Source organism: Oratosquilla oratoria, chromosome 41 (genome assembly GCF_046742065.1).
Source record: "Oratosquilla oratoria isolate Oo_2021 chromosome 41, ASM4674206v1, whole genome shotgun sequence".
NCBI lineage: Eukaryota > Metazoa > Arthropoda > Malacostraca > Stomatopoda > Squillidae > Oratosquilla > Oratosquilla oratoria.
Window position 1 is genome coordinate 33416191 of NC_134817.1, and position 20350 is coordinate 33436540.

Genomic DNA, 20350 nt, shown 5'->3' on the forward strand with positions numbered 1-20350 from the left:
CAAGTAGGAAATCTCTCCTTTTCCTTTGTATTGACCATTTCATCCAAGTCACGAAGACTTTGGGAACGCTGTAAAGCTTCCATTGACCCCTTTCTGTCATTATCTTTGTTTGTGTTTTCTTTAATGAAGACGACGTGTATAAACGAGGCACGTCTTTCGAACTCCAACTTCATTTCTATCCAGGATGGATATCTTTGTTTGTCCTCTCTGATGTCAAGCGACTCACTGACTTGGCAGAACACGAACAAATATCTGAGATCCTCAAAGGCTTCTTCGTTGTACCAAGTCCTGTTGTCTTCATGATTGATCAGACTCACTGGTCTGTCGGGTGGTTTACTATGTGATGATGGACCACTTTCTTTACTTTCGAGTTCTTCAGTCTGGGATTCAATGTCAACCTCTGAATTAGCCTCGAAACTATCTGTTGGTTTGTTGCCCTTGTTCAGATGAACGTTGAAGCTATCAAACCAATGGAACTGCGTCAGTTTGTATGAAGGAAGGAAGTGGGATTCAAGACTCATGATCTTCAATGAAATCTTTTGCTCCTTTCCTTTGCGAGTGACAGGTGGAGTGCAGAATCTTTCTCTGAAGAAATCAAGAATGTACTGTGTGATCACTATCCATAACTTGTACATCTGGAAGATGGTCTTCATTATCCATTCCTTTATACCGCATCCAAAAAAGGCTCTCCTGCCATTATTCGCCTCCGCCATACAGTTGATTCCATGGAGTTGATAATGCCACTCCAATCCTTCTTTCGCTGTCGCTGTGCTCACTCCAGGAGGCTCTTTGCTTGTGGAACCATCCGTTCCAGTTTTCACCTCCATTCCAGGGCTTCCAAGGAACTGTTCGACCCTTCCTCTCCGGCGAATGTCTTCGGCAATTTGATCCCGTGGAGATGAAACGTGCGTGATCATGTAAATCCACCGAAGGTCCAGGGTCCTCGAAAGTGCCACTCCCCCAAGGAGACACTTGTAGCCATTGCCGGGATCCTGAAAGAAGGAGTGGGAGACAGGGAGAGACCTTGGGGCCAAACTCCAGCCATGTACGATCCCCAACCCTTCCCACATTGGCGGTAAAATTTGGCTACAGACAGCCAATTAGCACTGATGATATCATGTGCCTCTTTTATCAATGTTCCTATATCATTGTATGTGTTTTAGGGTCACCTTGATATCACTTGTTCTTAGAGCCGCTAGGGATAACAGAAGAGAGATGGGGAAGGAGGGAGAGGGAGGAGAGAGGAAGGAGAAGAAAGGGAGAGGAAGGGGAAGAATGAGAGAGGAGGGTGGTAGGAGAGAGGGAAAGGAGAAGGGAGAAGGAAGAGGGGAAAGAGGATGGAGAAAAGAAGAGAGGAAAGAGGGAAAGAAGAGAGTAGGGGAAGGAGGAGGAAAGAGGAGGATGGCGAGAAGAGGGAGGGAAGAAAGAGGGAAAGAAGAGGTAAAGGAGAGACGGGGGAGGAGGAGAAAAGAGGATGATGAGGGGGGAGGGAAAGTGGGAGGAGGAAGGAGGGAAAGACGCGAGGTGAGTGAGTGGTCAACCGATACTCATGGAGTCAAGTCAAGCAAGTGCCTACCTACCCAGCCACTAGGCTATAACCGACAGAGGTCTGCCCGTGCGCTATATAACCTTTGGGCGGGCCAGGACACCTCAGTCCAACTTGCAACCCCGTGGAGGTACTTGCAACCGACAAGGTCCAACCCCATCGCAACTGACAACCATGAAGTTTGTAAGTGCAAATCATGTCTTCTAATAGTAGGGATATGTTGTTATATTTTTGCATGGTATATATTTGTGTATATACATACATACATATACCAAAGGCTTTTTCCTTCCTTACAAGGGAAGTAGCCAAAAACAAAGGCATAAAACCCCCCTCCCTTCTGTAGTGAAGGTGCTATAACTCGTACCCATAAGGCCCTGTTCACACTAGCGGTTTCAACCGCGCGGAAACCGCGGCGGTACCTTAGTCAAAAGAAAACTGTGCGGTTGTGTGTGAACTCCTCCGTTGACTTACACTGTAACTGAACCGCCACGGTTCAAACCGCTAGTGTGAACAGGGACTCAAGGCGATTCTATTTAGTCGAGGGCGTCGACTCACGGGGGTCTGGGGTTTCGATCTCTGTCGTCATGCGATTTTATTCAACACTTAAAAATCGACCCCGTGAGGGGGGCCATGTTCACTCATAAGTACTACAGTCTCGATGACTTGTCTTCTTCTTCTTCTTCAGACCTGCGCCTTCCTTCTGTTGGCTGTGGTCCTGGTGGCTCTCCAGTCTCCGGCTTCGGGAGAGCCCGAGGCAGAACCTTTCTTCTTCTTGAAGAAATTCTTCAAGAAGCACACAGCTCACGCGTTCCACCACCCGATCTTCTACCACCCGAAACCCGTCGTGCATCACTATGCGCCCGTCTATCATCACAAACACTTCGGGCATCACCACGTGTCCTCTCACCACAGTTTTGGTGGGCACGGACACCACTAAGCGGTTCTCTTTATGGTGTCAAAAAATTAAGTTGTGATCACACTGCCCCTAGGTACCCATGGACACCACCCATAGATAGGATGGGGCGTTTTATTCGTCCCGGCGTAAGCTAAGGGGGATTTCGCCCCATCATGTAAGGCTCTGAGGTAAGGGGAAATGCTTATCTGTGGGTCCATGCTTATGCTGGGGCAGTGTAACCATCAATGGCCAAGACATCTATCTCTCTCTTTTTCTCCTCTCTTCGCTCTCTACCAATATTTCCCGCCCACTCTCCGTAAGCCGACATTGATTGCATGTTTCATGTAGTTTAGGGACATGAATGACGCCCCTTTGGACCAGAGTGCCGTAGGACACTTTTAAGATTGGAGACTGACCTCTACTTAAGAAAGAATGTTTAAACTCTCTCCTTCAATCTCTTCCTCTTTTTTTGTGTGAAATTGTCCTTAAGGAAAGAAGCGCTGGTTGTTAGTGTGTCAGTCTACCTCCACCGCTCGGCGCTAGATGGCGGTAGTGCTCCAGCCAATTTCCACCATTTTGGCGCCGAGCGAATCGTCTTGTCTTCTTTTTGAAAGATTTTTGTGCTTTTCGAAGAAAAAAAAAAAAAAAAAAAAAAAAAAAAAAAGACAAAAGACGACACGAAGAAAAAGCTTGATATTTCGGTTTCTTTCGCCCAAATGTATTCGAAATAATTGTACAAAAAATTATTTTGTTTTTTTCTCTTCCCAAAACCAATTGAAAGGAAAAATATAAACAGAATTCCTTTTTGTTTTTTCTTTTTCACCAAACCCAAAACGTCTCTAAGAAAACAATGGGATACAATGGAAGAACATACAGGCAAGAGACCAACTGAAAAAAAGAAATCAGTAAAAACAATTATATCACAACTTTTGCTGTAGTTTTCTGATACATTTTGTTACTTTAGCCTAGCATAGTATAAATGTTACCAAGTATTTCCTGCACACACACACACACACACACACACACACACACACACACATACACACACATATATATATATATATATACATACATGTATTGTATCGGGTGGCTAATGAAACAAAATCGAAATCAATATATGTATGATTCAGCACTACACAAACAAGCGTGCGTACGCTTCGTAAGCGAAATCAAGACTGACTCCGGCGCCAAGCCACGCCACCAAGCTCAGACTTGGCGGGAAAAACATACACGTTTCATATGAACGCTTGGTTCTCACAATAATACATCAAGTATACGATAATAAATAAATATTATTATAAATACGTATGTACAACACCCAAAGAATATTCCATGCCACCATTACATCTCCTCGACCACCACCACTCGATGACCCCACCAAGCAAACGAGAAAAACAATTGACCACAGCAAGACAAAAGCAAAACATACATAATATAATCCACACACGCAATAGTGTGATTACAAAATGTGGAAAAGAATTACATTAGCACACCCTAATACATAAACATAACATACATAATTACAAAAACGTACATTGTCAACTGTCTTATGTATAGGGAAGTCTCTAACCGATTTGACCTTATCATTAGTAGTGTAAATACTATGTTTGTCAACAACATGGCCTAGGAATTGGATACTAGACTTAAGAAAAGAACGCTTGGGTAAATTGAGCATCAATCCAGCATCAGTAAACCGTTGCAAAACCAAGGACAACCTAGTGAAGTGGCTCTCCACATCCTTGGAAACTAAGATCAAATCATCCAGGTAAACAAAAAGTCCGTTGCCTATTAGACTATGAAAAATGGAGTTAATCAAGCTCTGGTAAGTTAAAGGAGCATTCCGCAACCCCATGGGGCAAAGAAGCCATTCATAATGTCCACTGGGAGTAGAGAAGCCCGTGATTTTACGAGACTTCTCCTCCAGGGGCATCTGCCAAAAACCCGCTTTCAGGTCTAAGGTGGTGAACACCGTATTACCAGTGCCAATGGACTGAAGAAGGTCACTTAATACAGGAAAAGGGTAATGTTCAGGAATAGTGACCTCATTAACTCGCCTATAATCAATAACAGAACGAAAAGATCCATCCTTCTTAGGCACCAGAAGGAGGGATGAGTTCCACTCCAAGTGAGACTCTTGTACAATGCCTTCACGTAACATGTCGTCGACCAAGGACTGTGCAACTAGTCGACGCGAGTGAGGCAACCTATAAGAGGGAACGTAAACAAGACGAACACCTGGTTAAAGATCAATTCTGTGAACCACACGATCTGTAAGTCCTAATGGATTACCAGACGTCTCATTAGGAAAATCAGTCTCACCTACAAACGTTGCAAATTTGGAAGCCAAGTGAGCCGTGTTACTCACTTGTGGAGACTGTAGTACAAAAGCTGCAATGATAAGAGGTGAATCCTGAAAAATATCAACGTCAACTATTTCAAAGGAGCCTAAGCGACTGCCAGAAGAGTGTGATAGGAGCACCCGTGACGTTGGTTACCATAGCTGTGGTAATATGATCTTTGCAAATAGTGGAGAGAGTCCTTTCCAAAGCAAGGCAACGAACACGAACGGAGTCAGGCTGAGATAAAACGTCAGACCGAATTGGAGCACCTGAAATGCGCACCGGAACTCAAACTGCACTTGAAGGTCCAATACAATGCTCTCCAACAACAACAGCAGCACAAGAAAGAATAGGAGAGTTAAAGCGAGGAGGTCCCTTAGAAGGCAACTGAACAATATGATCATGCACAGTAGGGGAGTCACAAATGGACACTGATCTATCTGTTGCGGGAATAACAAAATTACAGAAAGTTACTACACGGCGACTAAGAAATATATCAATGCCATCTGCTGTAAGAGTATCAATGCCCGTGAGGGAATCATATATAAGTGCAAGACCAGAGACAACAACAAAAGTGACATGGAAAACTGTAGCATGTGAGGAAAACCTTAAGGGAATGCGAACAGACCCAAGAATAGGCAAGGGGGCACCTTGTACAGAATGCAAACTATTACAAAAAGGAGATAAAGGGAGATTGTACAAATCACGGAGAGCATAATAAGCTTTTCTACTTATGAGACTACATTCTGCACCAGTATCTACAGTGACTGAAAGAGGTGTATTCTCTGTAAGAAATTGGAAGGTGAGTAACTGAGAAGACTCAGCAGCCACCAAGGGGATTATCTGGGACCTCACAGTAGAGGTCAAACCTTTGGGTTGGGAAACGAGCGCTTGTGAAAATGGGACGGAGATTGTCTAGGCTGAGAAGATGTCTCTGCTCTAAGCTGCAAAATCTTGAAACACTGATCAGTCGAGTGTTTACAACGACCATGGATATGACAATAGCTAAGCTTATCCTGCGGCTCTACTCTAGAGGGGTCATGCGTCACATTAGAAGAAACATCCGATACATTCCTACGGACAGGGGACTGTCTTGACTTGTGCACATGACGCTTACGACGAAAACAAAAATCACTCGAATGACCTGACTTGTTGCAATAGGTACATGTGAGTACAGGAGGGGTAAATGTAGAGGAAGGGGAGCTGCGAGTAGGAACTGAAGACTGTGGGGGTGGAGGGGGAGAACTAGGAACATTGGCTTGTTGCTGAGTACTACTAATACACAAGGAACCAGAAGGCACTTCCCTAAGTTTACATGAAAGCTTAGTTGCAAAAGACAGTAGGGTCTCATCTGCCTTATAGCTGAGAGAAGAGGCAGCTCTCCTCTCAAAAGGCGCTAAGAAAAGAATATATAAAAGAAACTCCAGAATGAGGTGGAACCTATCCAATGAGATGGTGCCATGATCAACCCACTCTGAATGGGAGAGAGAATCTAAGGCTTCAACTACATTTTTGCTGGCTTGGGCCTGAGCACGCCTATAGTCAAAAATGCCCAATTTGCATGTAAGGACATCAGCCAAAGTAAAGCACCATTGAAAAGAATTTCCTACTGGGGTATCAGAAGAAAAAAATTAAGTAAATTAGACTAAAAGCGGTCATAACCATAAGCTAGAGACTTGGGGTCGAGGCACGCCGCAGATAACATCTCATAAGCTAAAGAATTAGGCACAAGTTGTGACCTTACAAAAGAAATCTTCTCAGAACCCATTGAAACATTAGTATCTCCACACTGACGAGTAAAATCAATGGCTTTATAATGGGGATTTTCACCAGAAAATTTCATAACAGTAGGATCCTGATGTAACAATGTGAACATGTGGACCATTGTCTGAGGTGATGTTTGGGTAGGAATAAATGAGGGAACCTTATATTTACTAGACATCGCTAAATTAGATCTTGGATGTACGGTCCCACTACATAACAACATTAACTTTAAAAATAAAAAATAAATGTTACATACATACAATTAGTATTGCGACCGCTCACAAAAACACATGCCCTTTTACATGAAAGACGAATCTATCTAGGCAGGCAGCCGTAAAACAATGTCCTAAGGCTTTTTCCCCCTCACACGGTGGGTAGCCACAAAGAAAAAGGCATAGAAACCACTCCCACCCATTCCATCCCCTATATATTCCACTCCCCTCCACCCTCCTCCCTCCCTCTCATCTTGGCATCTCCTGGATGACGGGTCATCCCCGCATCCTGTCCACTGCCCTGGGTCAGAGGCAGTGTCGCAAGACATAGCACATCCACAGCAAGGCCGCTTCATTAAATTGGAGACCCTCCTATCCGTCCCCTTATGCAGAGAAAGGAAAAGACGGGGAGAAATCCCTTTGGGCTGCGTCAAATTATTTCTCATACATACTTCCTCACCCCCTATCCCCCACCCATTCCCCCTCTTGCATCACAGCATCATCCATACACAACCCTTCTCCTTTCACCCCAATCTTCTGTCCTCTCCCGTTCCTCCTCCACAGACATTCATATCTTTCCCAATGCCCCTTTTACCCCATCCATCCACCTCATCCTAGTTCGCCCCCTCATGTTCTCTCCTTCCACATCTGCCTTCCACACCTCCTTTACTAAGCTTTCTTCATTCATTCTTTCCATGTGTCCAAACCATCTTAATACACTTTCATCCACCCTATCTCCCAACTCCCTTTCCACCCCCGTTCTCCTTCTCACCTCCTTATTTCTAACTCTTCCAGCCTAGTAACCCCTATCATACTTCTCAGACATTTCATCTCAAACACATTCAAACTCCTTCTCTCTTCCTCTCTTATGTTCCATGTTTCTGCCCCGTACAGTGCTGTCGGCACAATCACTCCTTCATATAACCTCCTCTTAGCATCTATTCCCAGATGTCTATTTCTCATTACACTTTTTAATCCACCAAGGTATTTACTCGCTTCTCTCAATATACATTCTACCTCCACCCCCACTCCTCTCTTTCCTGCCACATTCGCACCCAAGTATCTAAAACTATCCACTTCCTCCAGTCTCTCTCCCTTAACGCTCACTTCCAGCCTGCTGTCACTCTCTCCCCTTGTACATCTCATCACCTTACTTTTACCCACATTTATCTTCAGCTTCCTTCTTTCACACACCTTCTCAAACTCTGTCATTAACTTCCTCAATCCCTCCTCTGATCCTGCTACAAGCGCAGTGTAGTCAGCAAAAAACAACTGGCTTATTTCCCACTTTTCTCCATTTTCTTTAACCATCTCCAATCCCTGACACACTACCCTTGCATTCACCTCTCGCACCACCCCACCCATGTATAGATTGAACAGCCAGGGCGACATAACGCATCCCTGACGAAATCCCACCTTTACCTCAAACCATCCACTCTCTCCATTTCTAATCCTAACACAAGCTCTATTACTCTTGTAAAAACTCTTGACTGCTCTTAACAGTTTTCCTCCTATCCCATATATCTGCAATACCTCCCACAGTGCCTTCCTGTCTACCCTATCATAAGCCTTTTCCAAATCCATAAAAGCCTAAAAAACACCCTTACCTTTTCCTATAGCTTTCTCACATATCTGTCTTACCACAAAAATCTGATCTACACAAACCCTACGTCTCCTAAAACCACAGTGTCCCTCACCAATAACTCTATCTGTTTCTCTCCCAATCCTCTCAATCAAGACCCTCCCATAAACCTCCCCAACTACACTCAACAAGCTGATCCCTCTGGAACTACTACACTCACACTTGCCCCCCTTTCCCTTGTAAAGTGGAACTATACAGGCACTCCTCAAGTCCTCCAGCATTCTACCCTCTCTTAAACAAACATTAAATAACCTCACCAGCCAGTCCACCACAACTGTACCTCCTTTCTTGAGATATTCTGCATGGTATCCATCCAACCCAGGTGCCTTACCTGCTCTCATCATCTTAACAGATGCTTTCACTTCATCTTTCCCTATTTCTCCTCCATTTTCCTCACTCATTACTCTCATTACCTTAAAAAAAGAATAAACAATAACACCAGTTTTCTTACAAGCAACCAAAGAAAACGTGATCGTCAACAAATGACGTCACGGAAGAGACAAACATGGCAGCCAAGATAACACACCTGGCCTGAAATGTAATTATATTAATTCACTATAACCACAATATGTTATGGTATTGCATGCAGAAATAAAAAATATACACAGTACAAACATGAGCACATGCAAAACACTAAAAAGGTTCATTCACTAGAGGAAGCAGCGAACGTAGTTGGCCGACAGGATCGCGCAGATAGGATAATGTTTAAAAATCCTGGCCCATCCGTCTTCAGATTTATAAACGGCGCAATCAGGAACAAGAGACGATCCAGTGACAAATGGAGATGGCTATGTTATAAAGTTAACACAATGTCAAAGGGAAAACCATGTGGAATCACAAAAAAAAAAAAAAAAATCACTTGGTCCAAAGAAAACTGTTCCTGCGCCAAGTACGCAAAATTTTGTTTTAAGTCACTGGTATTAATTGGTCCAATGGCACTAAATAAAATCATTTGGGTAACCTGGCTGCAAAGAAAGTGAGAAAAAGGGGAAACAAACACACGATGCCACGAAACTGGCTAGCCAGAATTTTCAAATGTTCAAATTGAAAATAGCATCTGAAATATGAAATAGAAAAAAAAAAACATTCACAATAATGTATAAACCGTCTGCCACCATTTTATGTATCGGGTGGCTAATGAAACAAAATTGAAATATATATATATATATATATATATATATATATATATATATATATATATATATATATATGAGACGTACAAAGAAAAGAAAAGAGAAGTAAAGCAAAAGGTAAAGGAGGCAAAGAGGAGAGCAGATGTGAAATGGGGTAGGAGTATGACAGAAAATTTTGAAAGTAATAAAAAGATGTTTTGGAAAGAAATTAAGAGAGGAAGAGGAGGCGAATCAAGTAGGGAAGAAAAGGTAAAAGGTACAGATGGAGAGTTGATAATGGAAGAGACGGCAGTGAGGGGAAGATGGGCAGAATATTTTAGGGAGTTGCTGAATGTGAAGGAGGATAGGGAGGGAAAGATAGCTGCAGTGGGAAATACGAAGAAAATGAGAGTGATGAGTGAGGAGAATGGAGGAGAAATAAGGAAGGATGAGGTGAAGGCAGTTGTAAAGATGATGAAAGCAGGTAAGGCACCTGGTCTGGATGGATGTCATGCAGAATGTCTGAAAAAGGGAGGTTCAGTGATGGTGGACTGGTTGGTGAGATTATTTAATGTTTGCTGGAGAGAGGGTAGAGTACCGGAGGACTGGAGTAGTGCCTGTATAGTTCCTCTGTACAAGGGAAAAGGGGACAAGTGTGAATGTAGTAATTTCAGAGGGATTAGCCTGTTGAGTGTAGTAGGGAAGGCTTATGGGAGAATCTTAATTGAGAGGATTAGGAGAGGAACAGAAGGAGTAATTGGTGAGGAACAGTGTGGATTTAGGACGGGTAGAGGTTGTGTAGATCAGATCTTTGTGGTAAGACAGATATGTGAGAAAGCTATAGGAAAGGGGAAGGATGTTTTTTGGGCTTTTATGGATCTGGAAAAGGCTTATGATAGGGTAGACAGAAAGGCACTGTGGGAGGTTATGCAGATTTATGGGATAGGAGGAAAGCTTTTGGGAGCTGTCAAGAGTTTTTATGTGAGTAGTAGAGCATGTGTTAGGATTGGAAATGGAGAGAGTGAGTGGTTTGAAGTAAAGGTGGGACTTCGTCAAGGATGCGTTATGTCGCCCTGGCTGTTCAACTTATACATGGATGGGGTGGTGCGAGAGGTGAATGCTAGGGTAGTGAGTCAGGGATTGGAGATGGTTAAAGAAAATGGAGAAAAGTGGGAGGTGAGCCAGCTGTTGTTTGCAGACGACACTGCGCTTGTGGCAGGGTCAGAGGAGGGATTGAGGAAGCTGGTGGCAGAGTTTGGGAGAGTATGTGATAGAAGAAAGCTAAAGATAAATGTGGGTAAAAGTAAGGTGATGAGATGTACAAGGGGTGAAAGTGGCAGTAGACTGGAAGTGAACATTAAGGGAGAGCGACTGGAGGAAGTGGATAGTTTTAGATACTTGGGTGCAAGTGTAGCAGGAAAAGGTGGAGTGAAGGTGGAGGTAGAATGTAGATTGAGAGAAGCGAGTAAATGCCTTGGTGGTTTGAAGAGTGTAATGAGGAATAGACATTTGGGAATGGATGCGAAGAGGAGACTGTATGGAGGAGTGATTGTGCCAACAGCACTGTATGGGGCAGAAACGTGGAACATAAGAGAAGAAGAGAGAAGGAGTTTGAATGTGTTTGAGATGAGGTGTCTGAGAAGTATGGTGGGGGTTACTAGGCTAGATAGAGTGAGAAATGAGGAAGTGAGGAGGAGAACAGGGGTGAAAAAGGATTTGGGAGATAGGGTTGATGAAAGAATATTAGGATGGTTTGGACACATGGAAAGAATGAGTGAAGAAAGACTAGTAAAAGAGGTATGGAAGGCAGATGTGGAGGGAGTGAACATGAGGGGACGTCCTAGGATGAGGTGGATGGATGGGGTGAAGGGGGCTTTGGGGAAGAGGGGAATGTCTGTTGAGGAAGGAAGGGAGAGGACGGAAGACAGAGGTGAGTGGAGAATGGTTGTATATGGATGATGTTGTGACTGCATGAGGAGGAATGGGCGGGGGGGTGGGGGGTGGGGTAGTATGTGTGAGTAAATTTTTGACGCAGCCCGAAGGGATTTCTCCCCGTCCTCTCCTTATATGCAAAGGGGGACGGAGAGGGGTCGCCGATTAAATGAAGCGGCCTCGCTGTGGATGTACTGTGTCTTGCGACACTGCTTCTGACCCAGGGCGGTGGGCAGGGTGCAGGGATGACCCGTCATCCAGGAGGTGCTCAGATGAGAGGAAGGGTGGGAGGGGTGATGAGTGTATTTAGGGATGAAATGGGTGGGAGTGTTTTTATGCCTTTCCCTTTTTCGCTACCTCCCTTGGAAGGGAAAAAGCCTTGGTATATGTAAGTAGTATGTATATATATATATATATATATATATATATATATATATATATATATATATATATATATATATATGATAAATTGTTTAAGACAAATGAGAGAGTGATAGGTGGGGAAGGGTAAACGAAGATGGGCTAAGAATACATCTATTGTTCTTACGTTTCGGTTACTATAACCTTCCTCAGAGAACTTGTTACAGAACATCTTGGTCACAACATTTATACCCGTAGTGGGGGAACTTGTGAAGCTTCGAGTGTCAGGTTTTTTCTAGCGCATATTCGAAGCTTCACAAGTTCCCCCACTACGGGTATAAATGTTGTGACCCAGATGTTCTGTAACAAGTTCTCTGAGGAAGGTTATAATAACCGAAACGTAAGAACAATAAATGTATTCTTAGCCCATCTTCGTTTACCCTTCCCCACCTATCACTCTCTCATATATATATATATATATATATATATATATATATATATATATATACATACATATATATATATATATATACATTTATATATATACATACATATATATATATATATATATATATATATATAAATATATATGATTTAGCTCTACACAACAAGCGTACGTGCGCTCCGTTAGCGGAATCAAGACTGACAGACGCCACCACCAACCTCGACTTGGCGGGAAAAACATACACGCTTAATGATATGAACACTGGTTCTCACAATAATACATTAAATGTACAATAATGAATAAACAATATTACAAATACGTATGTACAACACACAAGGAATATTCTATGCCATTACAAAACACACACACACACGCACGCGCACACACACACACACACATATATATATATATATATATATGTATATATATATATATAAATGTACACACACACACACACACACATATATATATATATATACATATATATATATTTGTATATATATATATGTATGCATATATATATATATATATATATATATATATATATATATATATATGACAAACTATTTAAGCCCTTATATATATATATATATATATATATATATAATATATATATATATTTATATATATATATATATAATGTGTGTGCGTGTGTGTATATATATGTATATACATGTATATATATATATATATATATATATATATAAGCCGCGGTCTTCGCCCTACCCGGCTTTGCCGGGGGCTTGGCTGCGCAAACAGCGGCCTACGGCCGCAGCTTTCCGCGCTCTAATCCCTCGTTTTCCCCTTCGGCCTCGGCCTCGGGGCGGAACCCCAACACGAGATCCCCAGCACGAAGAAGAACGCGAAGAAGAACGCGAAGAACACGAAGTAGAATGCGAAGAAGAACGCGAAGAAGAACGCGAGGAAGAAGAACGCAAAGAAGAACGCGAAGAAGAATGCGAAGAAGAACGCGAAGAACAACGCGGAGAAGAACGCGAGGAAGAAGAAGAAGAAGAAGAAGAACGCGAAGAAGAAGAAGAACGCGAAGAAAAAGAAGAAGAACAACAACAACGCGAAGAAGAAGAAGAAGAAGAAGAACGCGAAGAAGCAGAAGAAGAAGAAGAGGAACCCGAAGAAGAAGAAGAAGAAGAAGAAGAATCCCACCTGACCCCGACTTACCCAAGCGCTTTTTTAAGAATATTTTTAGGACAAAGTGTCACGTAATACCACCTGTCCCCGAATTCCACAGCGTTTTTTAGAAGAATATTTTTATTTAGACTTATATATATATGACAAACTATTTAAGCCCTCGTCCAACTTTACACATGCGAGCGCATCAGAAGGAAGTTTGTCATTGTTATCATTATTTCTTTTAAATAAATCTTTTAAACAAAGGTATTTCTATTGACCTTACATTGACCTCTGACTTGACCCTTTATGACCCCTTCCGTGCCTGGTGGCACTTGACATAATTTTCTTAGGTCCCCGTCCTTCTATCAGAATGGCCCACTTCGTACACGACTACATTCCGAACGTGCCGGCACGTGAGCGACGTGTTACTTACACTTACCAAGGTATACAACGTTGAGAATAAAAAAAAGGAAAAAAAAAAGGAAAAAATAGAAAAAAATCTCTCGACACCAATCGAATGCGTAATACTAAATGGGAGTGTTTCAGTGCTCAGTAACTAAAGAATAAACAAAGTTGCCACAGTGAAACCAAGTTAAAGGATTACCAAGTTAACCAAGCTGTCACTGTACAACCAAGTTAAAACCTTTGTTTCGGAACAGACGAGCACATTCACATGCCAAACTTTCACGTCCTAAAAAAATGAGTAGATCTTCTTGTTCAATTTGCATGACAGTCGTGGAAAGGGAGGAGGTGGAGAACCTCGTGTTTCCTTTATTGATTAAGCTATAACAATGGGTCAAATTAGAAAACCTTTTCTGGGATTAAAGTCACCGACCTGTCGATGTTCTTTCGTTTACCACGAAAAATGTGACCAGAAATTGGTGTTATATATATTTTTTTACTGAAGAAAGACGTTTATGCCTGGCTACTCCATTAACGAGGAGCCCTCACTGAGATGAATAAAATCCCCTGGTACATAACAACCTAATCGATACGAGAGACAACCTCCTCCTAACTTATTTGCATGCCACTGACGGAAATTTATAAATACGCTTGGCGGTAACCAACATAAAAAGGGAAAGTGCCGCTACTGACAGACGTGGGTGTGCCATGCAGGTCAATAAAATAACCTGGCGGCAGACACGACACAAGGAAGAGTATCACCCGGAACGAAAGTGTGTAATAAGTGTGTGTGTATATATATTGGAAAATTGTAAGCACCAGATTCAATTGAAGTGTTTATTTTCCCGACGTTTCGATTCCCGTCCAGGAATCGTTTTCAGAGGGTATTGGCTGCATGTTATTGTGGCAAAGTAGCATGCAGTTGATACTTTAGGGTCTATATGGGGCGCCCCTACGGACCAGAGACACACATCATTTTGTCTGTGATAGAGGAAAACTCTGTTCATAGAGAAATTATGACACTTTTATACTACGACTGTCCCTCCGTTATGCTGTCCCCCAACCCCTTGTTACTGTCCTGTACAATTTCTCTGAATATTCATTTCCTTTTTCGCCTACCTACCCTGTGGTGGGGGCAAAAGAATACTGCCACCAAGTATTTCCACTTGGATCGTAAGAGGCGAGAAAAAAGGGACGGGGATTGGGACCAGGCATCCTTCTCCCTGTAGCCCCACAGGGGACATTCCTAAAAAAAGTAAAGGCATAAGAGGGTCTAGGAGTTTTCCAACCAGCACCCTAAGGTTTGGGTCTTTTAATGTGCGTGGATTTAGTACAGATGAGAGTAAAAGGGAAGAGATAGGTAGTATGTTTGTGAGAAGAAAGATGTATGTGTTGGCTTTGAGTGAAACTAAGTTGAAAGGGAAGGGCGAGTGTAAGTTTGGGAGTGTAAGTGGGAGGTTAGAGTGAAGAGAGGGCGAGGGAGGGAACGGGTGGCTATACTAGTAAGTGAAGAGATAGGTAAACGTGTAGTGGAGTGGAAGGAGGTTTCCTCAAGGATAATGTGGATGAAGGTGAAACTGGGAAAGGAGATGTGGGTTTTTGTAAGTGCATATGGGCCTGGTAGTGAGAAGAGTGTAGAAGAAAGGGAGGCTTTTTGGATAGATTTAAATGAGTGCATAGAGGATTTAGGAAGAAATGTCAATGTAATAGTACTGGGAGATCTTAATGCTAGGGTAGGAAATGAACAAATTAACGGAGTGGTTGGAAATGTGGAGTTCCAGGAAAGAATCGTAGTGGAGAGTTGATGGTGGAGATGTGTCTCGAAAGAGAGTTGATGATAGCAAATACAGTGTTCCGGAAGAAAGTCAAGCATAAGTACACATGGGAGAGGGTGGTGGATGGAAGGGTGGTAGATAGAGCGTTAATGGACTATGTAGTGGTAGATAGGAGTATAATAGGAAGAGTTAAGGATGTACATGTGCTAAGGGGAGAGGGTGGGGGAATATCAGATCATTTTTTGGTGGAAGGTAAGTTGAGAGTGGAGGATAGATGGAGAAAGAGGAAAAGAACAAAGGGTAGAGAGGTGCTTAGAGTGAACTCTTTAAATGAAAAGGAAAAGGAGAAGGAGTACAAGAAGAAGCTGAGGGAGGAGTAGGAGGGAATGAAGGATAGAGTAGAGTTAGGAGTGGAGGAGGAATGGGGATGGTTCAAGGAGGGAGTCACAAAGTGTGCAAAGATGGTGTGTGGAACAAGAAGGACAGGAGGAAATAGAAGGAAGGGTAGTGATGGTGGGATGAGGAAAGAAAGAAGGTTGTAGAAGAGAAGAAGCAAGCTTTCACAGATTGGTTACAAAATAGGACGAGGGAGTCATATGAGAGGTACAAAGAAAAGAAGAGAGAAGTAAAGCACAAGGTAAAGGAGGCAAAGAGGAGAGCAGATGTGAAATGGGGTAAGAGTATGACTGAAATTTTTGAAAGTAATAAAAAGATGTTTTGGAAAGAAATTAAGAGAGGAAGAGGAGGCCAATCAAGTAGAGAAGAAAAGGTAAAAGGTGCAGATGGAGAGATGATAATGGAAGAGAAGGCAGTAAGGGGAAGATGGGCAGAGTATTTTAGGGAGTTGCTAAGTGTGAAGGAGGATAGGGAGGGAAAGATATCTGCAGTAGGAAATGCTAAGGAAATGACCGTGATGAGTGAGGAAAATGGAGGAGAAATAAGGAAGGATGAAGTGAAGGCAGTTCTTAAGATGATGAAAGCAGGTAAGACACCTGGTCTAGATGGATGCCATGCAGAATGTCTAAAAAAAGGAGGTACAGTGATGGTGGACTGGCTGGTGAGGTTATTTAATGTTTGCTGGAGAGAGGGTAGAGTGCCGGAGGACTGGAGGAGTGCCTGTACAGATCCACTTTACAAGGGAAAAGGGGACAAGTGTGAATGTAGTAGTTTCAGAGGGATTAGCTTGTTAAGTGTAGTTGGGAAGGCTTATGGGAGGATCTTGATTGAGAGGATTAGGAGAGGAACCAGAGGGAGTCATTGGTGAGGAATGGTGTGGATTTAGGACGGGTAGAGGTTGTGTAGATCAGATTTTTGTGGTAAGACAGATATGTGAGAAAGCTATAGGAAAGGGGAAAGATGTTTTTTGGGCTTTTATGGATCTGGAAAAGGCTTACGACAGGGTAGACAGGAAGGCACTGTGGGAGGTTTTGCGGATATACGGGATAGGAGGAAAGCTTCTAGGAGCTATCAAGATTTTTTACGAGAGTAGTAGAGCATGTGTCAGGATTAGAAATGGAGAGAGTGAGTGGTTCGAGGTGGTACTTCGTCAGGGATGCGTTATGTCGCCTTAGCTGTTCAACTTGTACATGGATGGGATGGTGCGAGAGGTAAATGCAAGGGTAGTGGGTCAGGGATTGGAGATGGTTAAAGAAAATGGAGAAAAGTGGGAGATAAGCCAGCTGTTGTTTGCGGCCGACACTGCGCTTGTGGTAGGATCGGAGGAGGGATTGAGGATTTTGGCGACAGAGTTTGGGAGAGTGTGTGATAGAAGAAAGCTGAAGATAAATGTGGGTAAAAGTAAGGTGATGAGATGTACAAGGGGTGAAAGTGGCAGCAGACTGGAAGTGAGTATTAAGGGAGAGAGACTGGAAGAAGTGGATAGTTTTAGATACTTGGGTGCGAATGTGGCAGGAAAGGGAGTGGGGGTGGAGGTAGAATGTAGATTGAGAGAAGCGAGTAAATGCCTTGGTGGATTAAAAAGTGTAATGAGAAATAGACATTTGGGAATGGATGCTAAGAGGAGATTGTATGAAGGAGTGATTGTGCCGACAGCACTGTATGGGGCAGAAACATGGAACATAAGAGAGGAAGAGAGAAGGAGTTTGAATGTGTTTGAGATGAAATTCCTGAGAAGTTTGATAGGGGTTACTAGGCTGGATAGAGTGAGAAATGAGTAGGTGAGGAGGAGAAAAGGGGTGGAAAGGGAGTTGGGAGATAGGGTTGATGAAAGAGTATTGGTATGGTTTGGACACATGGAAAGAATGAGTGAAGAAAGATTAGTAAAAGAGGTGTGGAAGGCAGAGGTGGAAGGAGTGAACATGAGGGGGCGTCCTAGGATGAGATGGATGGATGGGGGTAAAAGTGGCATTGGGAAAGAGAGGAATGTCTGTAGAGGAAAGACGGGAGAGGACAGAAGATAGGGGTGAAAGGAGAAGGGTTATGTATGGATGATGCTGTGATGTATGAGGGGGAGTGGGTGGGGGATGGGGGTGAGGGAGTATGTATGAGAAATAAATTGACGCATCCCGAAGGGATTTCTCACTGTCTTCTCATTTTCTGCATGAGTGGACGGAGAGTGGGGGGGGGGGTCTCCGAATTAATGAAACGGCCTTGCTGTGGATGTGCTGTGTCTTGCAACACTGCTTTTGATCCAGGGCAATGGACAAGATGCAGGGATGATCTGTATCCAGGAGATGCCAAGATAAGAGGGAGGGAAGAGGGTGGAGGGGAGTGGAGTATGTATGGGATGGAATGGGTGGGAGTGCTTTCTATGCCTTTTTCTTTTGGCTACCTCCCGTGTAAGGGGGAAAAAAGCCTTTGGTATATGTATGTATTATTATTACTATTATTATTATTACTATTATTATTATTACTATTATTATTATTATTATCATTATTGGAAATGGAGAGAGTGAGTGGTTCGAAGTAAAGGTGGGACTTCGTCAAGGTATGCGTTATGTCGCCCTGGCTGTTCAACTTTTACATGGATGGGGTGGTGCGAGAGGTAAATGTAAGGGTGGTGGGCAGGGGATTGGAGATGGTTAAAGAAAATGGAGAAAAGTGGGAGGTGAGCCAGCTGTCGTTTGCGGACGACACTGCGGTTGTGGTAGGATCGGAGGAGGGATTGAGGAAGTTGGTGACAGAGTTTGGGAGAGTGTGTGATAGAAGAAAGCTAAAGATAAATGTGGGTAAAAGTAAGGTGATGAGATGTACAAGGGGTGAAAATGGCAGTAGACTGGAAGTGAGCATTAAGGGAGAGCGACTGGAGGAAGTGGATAGTTTTAGATACTTGGGTGCAAATGTGGCAGGAAAAGGTGGAGTAAAGGTGGAGGTAGAATGTAGATTGAGAGAAGCGAGTAAATGCCTTGGTGGATTAAAAAGTGTAATGAGGAATAGACATTTGGAAATGGATGCTAAGAGGAGATTGTATGAAGGAGTGATTGTGCCAACAGCACTGTATGGGGCAGAAACGTGGAACATAAGAGAAGAAGAGAGAAGGAGTTTGAATGTGTTTGAGATGAGGTGTCTGAGAAGTAAGTTGGGGGTTACTAGGCTAGATAGAGTGAGAAATGAGGAGGTGAGGAGTAGAACAGGGGTGGAAAAGGAGCTGGGAGATGGGTCGATGAAAGAATATTAAGATGGTTTGGACACATGGAAAGAATGAGTGAAGAAAGACTAGTAAAAGAGGTATGGAAGGCAGATGTGGAGGGAGTGAACATGAAGGGACGTCCTAGGATGAGGTGGATGGATGGGGTGAAGGGGGCTTTGGGGAAGAGGGGGTCTGTCGAGGAAGGACGGGAGAGGACAGAAGACAGGGGTGAATGGAGAATTGTTGTATATGGATGATGTTGTGATTGCATGAGGTGGAATGGGCAGGGGGGGTAGGGGGTGAGGTAGTATGTGTGAGCAAAATTTTGACGCAGCCCGAAGGGATTTCTCCCCGTCCTCTCATTTTATGCAATGGGGGAACGGAGAGGGGGGATCGCCGATTTAATGAAGCAGCCTTGCTGTGGATGTGCTGTGTCTTGCGACACTGCTTCTGACCCAGGGCAGTGGACAAGGTGCAGGGGTGACCCGTCGTCCAGGAGGTGCTAAGATGGGAGGGAGGGTGGAGGGGTGTGGAGTGTATTCAGGGATGGAATGGGTGGAAATGATTTTATGCCTTTCCCTTTTTGGCTACCTCCCTTGTAAGGGGGAAAGAGCCTTGGTATATGTATGTATGTATGTATTATTATTATTATTATTATCATTATTATTATCATTATTATTATTATCATTATTATTATTGTCTATATATTAATACGCTTGTAACTATTTATCTATGTGTGTCACGCGGTGACGTAACGGTAACGAAGCCTTCCAAAATTGCTGATGACTGATTGGCTGCGAGCGAAGCGAGAGTGGTGACGTCACGGCAACGGAGACGACTTATTGGCCGAGAGCGGTGACGTCACGGCAAAAAGGAGACGACTGATTGGCTGCCAGCTAAGCGACAGTGGTGACGTCATGGAAACGGAGACGACTTATTGGCCGATAGCGGTGACGTAACGTCACTTCAGCGCGCCCGACACGATGTCACGGTGCAAAGGAATCGAAGTAGTTTCATTCTGGCTAAATACAGACCATTTTATTCACCTTTTTATCACATTCTTTCGATAAATGTAATATCAAAAAAGGCATTTATTCAAAGCTTAACGCGTGACGTCATGTGGCGTTGCTTTCTGAGCTCCTGACAGAACCTCACGAAAATAAGTAGATAAAAAAATATAATAATAATAACAAATAAACATTATTC